Raw genomic sequence first — 7403 nt, forward strand, 5'->3', positions numbered from 1 at the left:
CTGCTTTCAAATAAACCAGAGCCAGAGTTTGGCGTGTGCTAAGTGCTTGTATCAATCAGTATATTTTTAGTTTGGGTTTTTTTTTTTTTCCTGCATGATAGAATACCCCAGAACTTAGGGGTGGCTTTAAAACATATTAGTTTATTTCATGATTCTTGTGGGTCAGGATTTTAGGTTGGGCTCGTCTGGGTAGTTCTTCTGGACTCAGCTGGACCCGCTCATGCTTCTGGGGTAGTTGCTAGGCAGCCAGAGGCTCTGCTTCTTGCAGGTGACTATCAACTGAGGTAACGTGAGGCCACATGTTCCTCATACATCAGCAGGCTAGTCCAGGCTGGTTCACATGCAGCTGCAGGGTTCCATGAGCAAGACTGGAATCATGCAGGTCTCTCAAGGCCAAAGTCAGAACCTGGACTGTGTCACTTCCATAGTTGTATTGACTAAACCAAGTCACAGCAACACCCTTATTCAATCTCCTGATGGCAGGAGCAGCAAAGTCACATTGCAAGGAACACAGATACAGGGATGGATAGAGAGCTGGGGCTGGTTTTGCAGCCTACCGCTGTACTCAAAAATATTCCCACAATATCTACCACGTAGTGGGTAGTCAGTAAATACTTGTTGACAGTGCTAAAATTTCCATTCACAATGTTTACAAACTTCATTCAATGCAATTAATTGGCAGAATTTTAGCCCTCATTCATAAGCTATCCATTACCACCTTTGGTTTCAGAATAGCAAAAGAGGGCATCAGGAAGACAAGCCTGTGTGAGGGAAAGTCCCACTGAGGCTTCTCAGGGAAGAAGTTCGGTTGGCCCCAAACAGCCTCCTCTGAAGAAATCCAGAGCATCTTTAAAGAACTGGGTCCCCAAGGGACCTGGTCCAAACCTGGTCACCTGATTAAAAGCCATCTGTCTTTACCTGTGAATAGAGAGAGATTTAGATGTTAGCCGGGGCGCAAACAGTCCCTATTAAGCCTGATAGCCTAGTAAGCTGCCTGCCAGATAGGAAACAATTTTGTGTGATGACAAAATCGTCATCTGACTGTTTCCTGGAGGGTCTACCCCTCCACTGAGCAGGACAAATTCTCAGGGCACTTGTGGAAGGGACATATCCTGTGAACAGAGCCAACAGTTCAACTCCTATGACTGAGAGCCCTGATGGGGAACACTTCCCATCAGAGAATCACTAGAATCAATCTCCAGGCCTCCTGCAGTTTGAACTGCATCCTCCCCAAAAGATACGTTGGAATCTTAACCCCCAATGCTTTAGATGACATTGTTTCAAGATGGAGTCTTTGTAGTAATAAATTAAAATGCGGTGAGCAGTGTAGACCCTGATCCAGTAAGACTGATACCCTTGTAAAAGGGAGAAATTTGGTCACAGACAGAGAAGCATAAAGGGAAGACAATGTGAAGGGGCACAGGGAGAAGAGGGCCATCTACAAATCAAGCCAAGGGTTGAGACCTGGGACGGATCCTTTCCTTATGACTCTCGTCTTGATTTGTCAACCCAGCTAACATCTGGTTTCAGACTTGCAGTCTCCAGAGCTGTGAGATAGTAAACTACTGTTGCTAAGCCATCCAGTTTGTGGTCGTCTGTCATAAAAGTGATCCAAGGCCCCTTCAATCTCTCCTTTTCCATTCTGTTCTCCTTACATTTGTTCTTATCATACACCCCTTGAGGGAAAAGTACATTTGGGTAGAAACAAAACATGAAGTCTCAGTGACATGGATGAGGCAGATCCATGCATCATCCTTTGCCTCCCTAAGTCTTCTACCTGGGGCCACACCTCTGCCTAGAGCCAAGTTACCATAGCCAGAAGCTCAAGGTCACTCCAAGTCACTGCCATCCTAAACAGAAGAGTGGTTCACCCCAGTCCCTCTTCCAGAAAGCTTAGCCTAGTGAAAGGCACCACCATGAGCCCCCCCGTAGATAGTGCAGGCTTTGCAAAGAAGACCAAGAAGTAGTCAGTCCACTAAAGATGCCTGCTGTTTGCTATAGAGAATAAGATTAATACACAAAGTGACTACAACAAAGTGTTTCTCAAGCTTCAGACATTGCCATAGCACTTTCTGGATATTTGCAATATCTGAGCCACTCAACAATGAGCTTGAGTCACCTGTATGGACCCAGAGGGTGCATCCCACACTTCTTTTTCCAACCCTGTATTTAGTGGCATCATGTAGGTTATTGGAAATAAGCATGGTAACAAAATTTACAGTGTGGAAACCAGCACACACTACAAATCAGGACTTTTTGGAGGGAGGTGGTAATACAGTTTACATGCTGCTGCTGCTGCTAAGTTGCTTCAGTCGTGTCCAACTCTGTGTGATCCCATAGACGGCAGCCCACCAGGCTCCCCTGTCCCTGGGATTCTCCAGGCAAGAACACTGGAGTGTGTTGCCATTTCCTTCTCCAACGCATGAAAGTGAAAAGTGAAAGTGAAGTTGCCCACTCGTGTCCAACTCTTCGTGACCCCATGGACGGTTGCCTACCAGGCTCCTCTGTCCGTGGGATTTTCCAGGCAAGAGTACTCCGTTAAATTCAGTTTTCCTTTAACTTAAAAAAAATGTTTATTTTATAGCCAAGACATGGAAGCAACCTAAATATCCATTTACAGATGGATGGATAAAGAAGATGTGATATATGTATATGGAATACTACTCAGACATAAAAAGAATGAAATCATTCCAGTTGCAGCAACATGGATGGATCTAGAGATTATCATACCAAGTGAAGTAAGTTAGACAAAGGCAAATTTCCTATGATATCATTTATATGTGGAATCTTTAAAAAATGATACAAATTAACTTATTTACAAAACAGAAATAGACTTACAGACTTAGAAAACAAATTATGATTACCAAAAGGGAAGGGGGGGATAAATTAGGAGTTTGGGATTAACAGATACACCCTATTAACAGAATAGGTACAGCTACCCAACAATCCCACTCCTGGGCATGTATCTGGAGAAAATGGTAATTTGAAAGGATGCATGCACCCCGATGTTCACTGCAGCACTATCCACAATAGCCAGGACATGGACGCAACCTAAATATCCATCAACAGAGGAATGGATAAAGAAGATGTGGTACATAAATACAACAGAATATTACTCAGCTATAAAAGAAACAAAATAATGCCATTTGCAGCAACATGGATGAACCCAGAGATTGTCATACAGAGTGAAATAAATCAGAAAGAGAACAACAAATATCATGTGATATCACTTACATGTCGAATCTAGAAAAATGAACTTATTTGCAGAGCAGAAACAGAGTCACAGATTAGAAAACAAACTTATGGTTACCAAGCGGGTAAAGAGGGAGTGGGATGAATTAGGAGATGAGAGTGACATATATACACTAGTATATATAAAATAGATAACTAATAAGAACCTACTGTATACCACAGAGAACTATATTCAATGTCCAATAATAACCTATAATGGAAAAGAATCTGAAAAAAATACATATATATGTATGTACATATATATCAGAATCACTTTCCTATACTCTTGTGCCTAACACAACACTGCAGTAATAAGTCAACTATATTTCAAATTTTTAAAAATTTTAGTTTAAAGGAAACTTTGTATTATTACTACAAATGGAAACTCATATCATTTGCTATAGAAAGTAACATTAAAATAAACAATAAGTCACTTGTATCTCAATAGAAGTAGAAAACATTTTAAAATATAATTACAATGAATCAATGTTATTAAATTATAGAAAATTATTGTTGCCTGCTAAAGGCCTGCTTCTGGGACTTATAAAGACTTGTTCTCTTTATAAACAAGTCTAGCAAATGTTAGGGAGATGGTAAAGCATGCCAGTGCCTTGGTTAATTCAAGATGATTGAACAAGATTTGAAAAGGGACTAGTTCTCACATCAGTGCTCTTGGAGCTCCAGGAATCAGCTCCTTGGGAAAGACTTGTCATATTGCAATAAAGAGAAATTTGAGTTCAGCAGTACCAAGTAAAGAGTTCCAAAAACAGGCTGCTCCTAATGTGCCCACCAACTGCAGGGGGTAAAAAAAAATGGTACTTGAATAAATCTTCAGTTCAGTTCAGTTCAGTTCTGTTGCTCAGTTGTGTCCGACTCTTTGCGACCCCATGAATTGCAGCACACCAGGCCTCCCTGTCCATCACCAACTCCCGGAGTTCACCCAAACTCATGTCCATAGAGTCAGTGATGCCATCCAGCCATCTCATCCTCTGTCGTACCCTTCTCCTCCTGCCCCCAATCCCTCCCAGCATCAGTCTTTTCCAATGAGTCAACTCTTCGCATGAGGTGGCCAAAGTAAATCTTAGGGTGAGTTAAATTTCAATAGGCACAGAAGAAGAGTGAGAAGCCAGGGAGAGTAGGAAAGGAGGAGGAGAGGGAAGACCATTCCTGGAGGAGGGTTCAGTGTGAGCAAAGGCTCAGAAGTCAGCAAGTTCAGTGCATTCCTGCTGGAGGCTTGGGTTGGGGGTTGGAGGGAAGGAAAGAGTGGGATTACTAGGAAAGGGTGCACTGACCTGCGCATGAGAGCCTTCACTGCCAAAATGACGAGGGCGTACTTGATTTACTTACCGGGTCTCACTTAGCTGTTGCTTTGCAACAGACCTCACTGAGCGTGAGTGGCTCACAACCATAAATGTGTATTATTTCTCTCAGATCTGTAGTTAAGTTGGGCAGTTCCATCTGAACTGGTTTAGCTGGTCTCTACAATCCTGGCTGGGGCTGGATGATCCAGGACAGACTCACAACTGCATCTGTCAGTAGGGCTCGCTGTTGGTTGATGGGCCTCTGCTCCACGTGGTCTCAGCCCAGGGGGTCAGCCCAGGCTGAAAAGCAAGCCCAGAGTGAAAGCACTTTTCAAACCTCTGCTAGTGGCACAGATTTTCTATTACCTGATTAACCAAAACATGGCCAAGCCTGGAGTCCATGCGGAAGGGCACCAAGGGCGTGGATAGAGGGAGGAGTAAGCATTTTGACACCGTGAAGGCATCAGTCTCCCATAATAGGTAACAGAAGATCTCTGGAAGCCTTTGAGCAAGGGAGTGCTGTGACTAGGGAAGCACTCTGAGAGGACGGAACAGCGCATGGGATGATTTGAAATGGTAATAATAACAATGATGATTTATACTAAAATGTCACTTTTTCTACTAAGCTGTTACATTACTCAGTCTTTACAAACATGCATACATACATACTTACACGGGCACACACACCTGTTAGTAGCCCCATTTTAAAGATGAGGAAACCAAGCCATGAAGAAATAAAAGAGCTTGTCAGAGGTCATAGAGCTACTAAGTGGAAGCACTAGGATTCAATTTCAGGTAGCCTATCTCTATAACTCTGCGTGTATAACTACTGGACTATTGACTGAAGAAATGCAGAACCTAAAAGTTGTGAGTTATGTTTTATCTGTCAGATATTCTTAGGATTTCAAGCCCAGGAGACAGCATCTCAAACAGCACTGAGAAGACTGCTCCAAAGAAGAAAAGGGGAAGCCAGGGTATATAGGAGGTTTTGCAGCAAAACCAAGTAGTTGGAACATCCAAAGATTATTGTTAATAAAAGAAAACTAGATATCTCAAGTTAAGGAAGTTAACACTTCTCTGTGTATAGGAAGATCCAAGAGTCTGGGCTCACTGAAATCATTCCTTTGATATGCGTCTCAGCTATCTGGGGGCAATGTTGGTGTTTTCCCATCCTAGGTTTCCTAAGGTGTGCTATGGGGTGGTGGTGATGGGGGTGACTGCTGGATGGGCTTGGCAGTGGGCTGCCCGTTTGTCTCCATCCTGAGCTCCCTCAGGGCTCACCATCCAGGCGGCCGTAATGTGATGGCTTGGTGGCTGTAATATCCTTTGTTTACTGATACAGCAGACAACAGTTTAGTTCTCAAAACTATGGAAGGACTCATGAGAAAACCCTTTTGATGGTCGATGTGAGGAAGAGAAGGGCCAAATTTAGGGTAGGTGTAGAGGGGACAAAAAAAAAAAAAAAAAGGACAGATTCAACAGATAATTCTGAGATAGACCCTACAGCACTTGGAAATTGATGTGGGGGGAAATGTATGGGATATGAGAGCTGGACAATGAAGAAAGCTGAACGCCAAAGAATTGATGCTTTCGAACTGTGGTGCTGGAGAAGACTCTTGAGAGTCCCTTGGACTGCAAGGAGATCAAACCAGCCAATCCTAAGGGAAATCAACCCTGAATACTCATTGGAAGGACTGATGCTGAAGCTCAAATAGTTTGGCTACCTGATGCGAAGAGCCAACTCATTGGAAGGGACCCTGATGCTGGGAAAGATTGAGGGCAAGAGGAGAAAGGGGCAACAGAGGATAAGATCGTTGGATGGCATCACTGACTCAACGCACATGAATTTGAACAAACTCTGGGAAATGGTGAAGGACAGGAAATCCTGGTGTGCTGCAGTTCACGGGGTCACAAAGAATCAGACACGACTTGGCAGCTAAACAGTAACAACAAAACTTATGGGGGAGGTGTCAGGTGTGGGGGTCTAGGCTGTGCCTTGCACAGTATTAAGGTACCTGGAGGTCTTGCTGGTGTAGGGTGAATAAAGAGGAGAAGGATGTAGAATATGCCGAGAAGGATGTTAAGGAGATGTCCGTTTGGAGCTGTCCAACAAAGTCTTGGAAGGTGAGGTCAGGAGGTGCAGAGAGAGACCAGGGCTGGAGGTCAGGGCTGCAGTCTCATAGGTCAGAGGCCCTGGCTGAAAGCTGTGCAAGAAGGATCCTCAGAGAGAACAGAGGGGAGGGCACGGTGAGAACTGGCAAGGTCTGAGAACGGACACTAGAGCAACATCTGAAGATGGATGCTGGGTGTGAGAGAGGGGAAGTCAGCTGGCAGAGAGGGCAGAAAGGGCTCATAAAAGGTGCGGGTCTGGAGAGCTTCAGCGGAAACTTGGGCAGCAGAGAAACCAGACGCTGCAGGGAGGCGAGGAGGGAAGAGCTGAGAAAAGTCACTGAGTTTGATCATTTCGACGTTGCCAATGAACACTGCTAGGAGCAGGACCAGATGACTATAACAAAACCACAGGAATAACAACACATAGCACTTAGTATGCATCAGGCACCATTCTTGGCATTTTACACATATTTTTTTATGTACGCCTTATAACGTCTTTGTCATCCTCCCGCCTTCCCTCCTCTGAGACTCCTGAGTAATCCTCAGACTCTAACCACAGTAGACGTAAGACATGGTTTGTGGTCGCTTTGATCCTTCCCCAGAGTAGAGTTCTTCGTGGTCACATCCTCCTCTCCCAAGCATTTCTGAGTGTGGAAGAATCCTTCTGCACCCTCCTGTGAAGGCTGTATTTCCCCCTATAAAGAATCCCCAAACAAGATATCTCTGTGCTCATCACGGTGGTCTGTCTCAGCCTGGGCA

The sequence above is a fragment of the Bos indicus genome, chromosome 28, assembly GCF_029378745.1.
Source record: "Bos indicus isolate NIAB-ARS_2022 breed Sahiwal x Tharparkar chromosome 28, NIAB-ARS_B.indTharparkar_mat_pri_1.0, whole genome shotgun sequence".
Lineage (NCBI taxonomy): Eukaryota > Metazoa > Chordata > Mammalia > Artiodactyla > Bovidae > Bos > Bos indicus.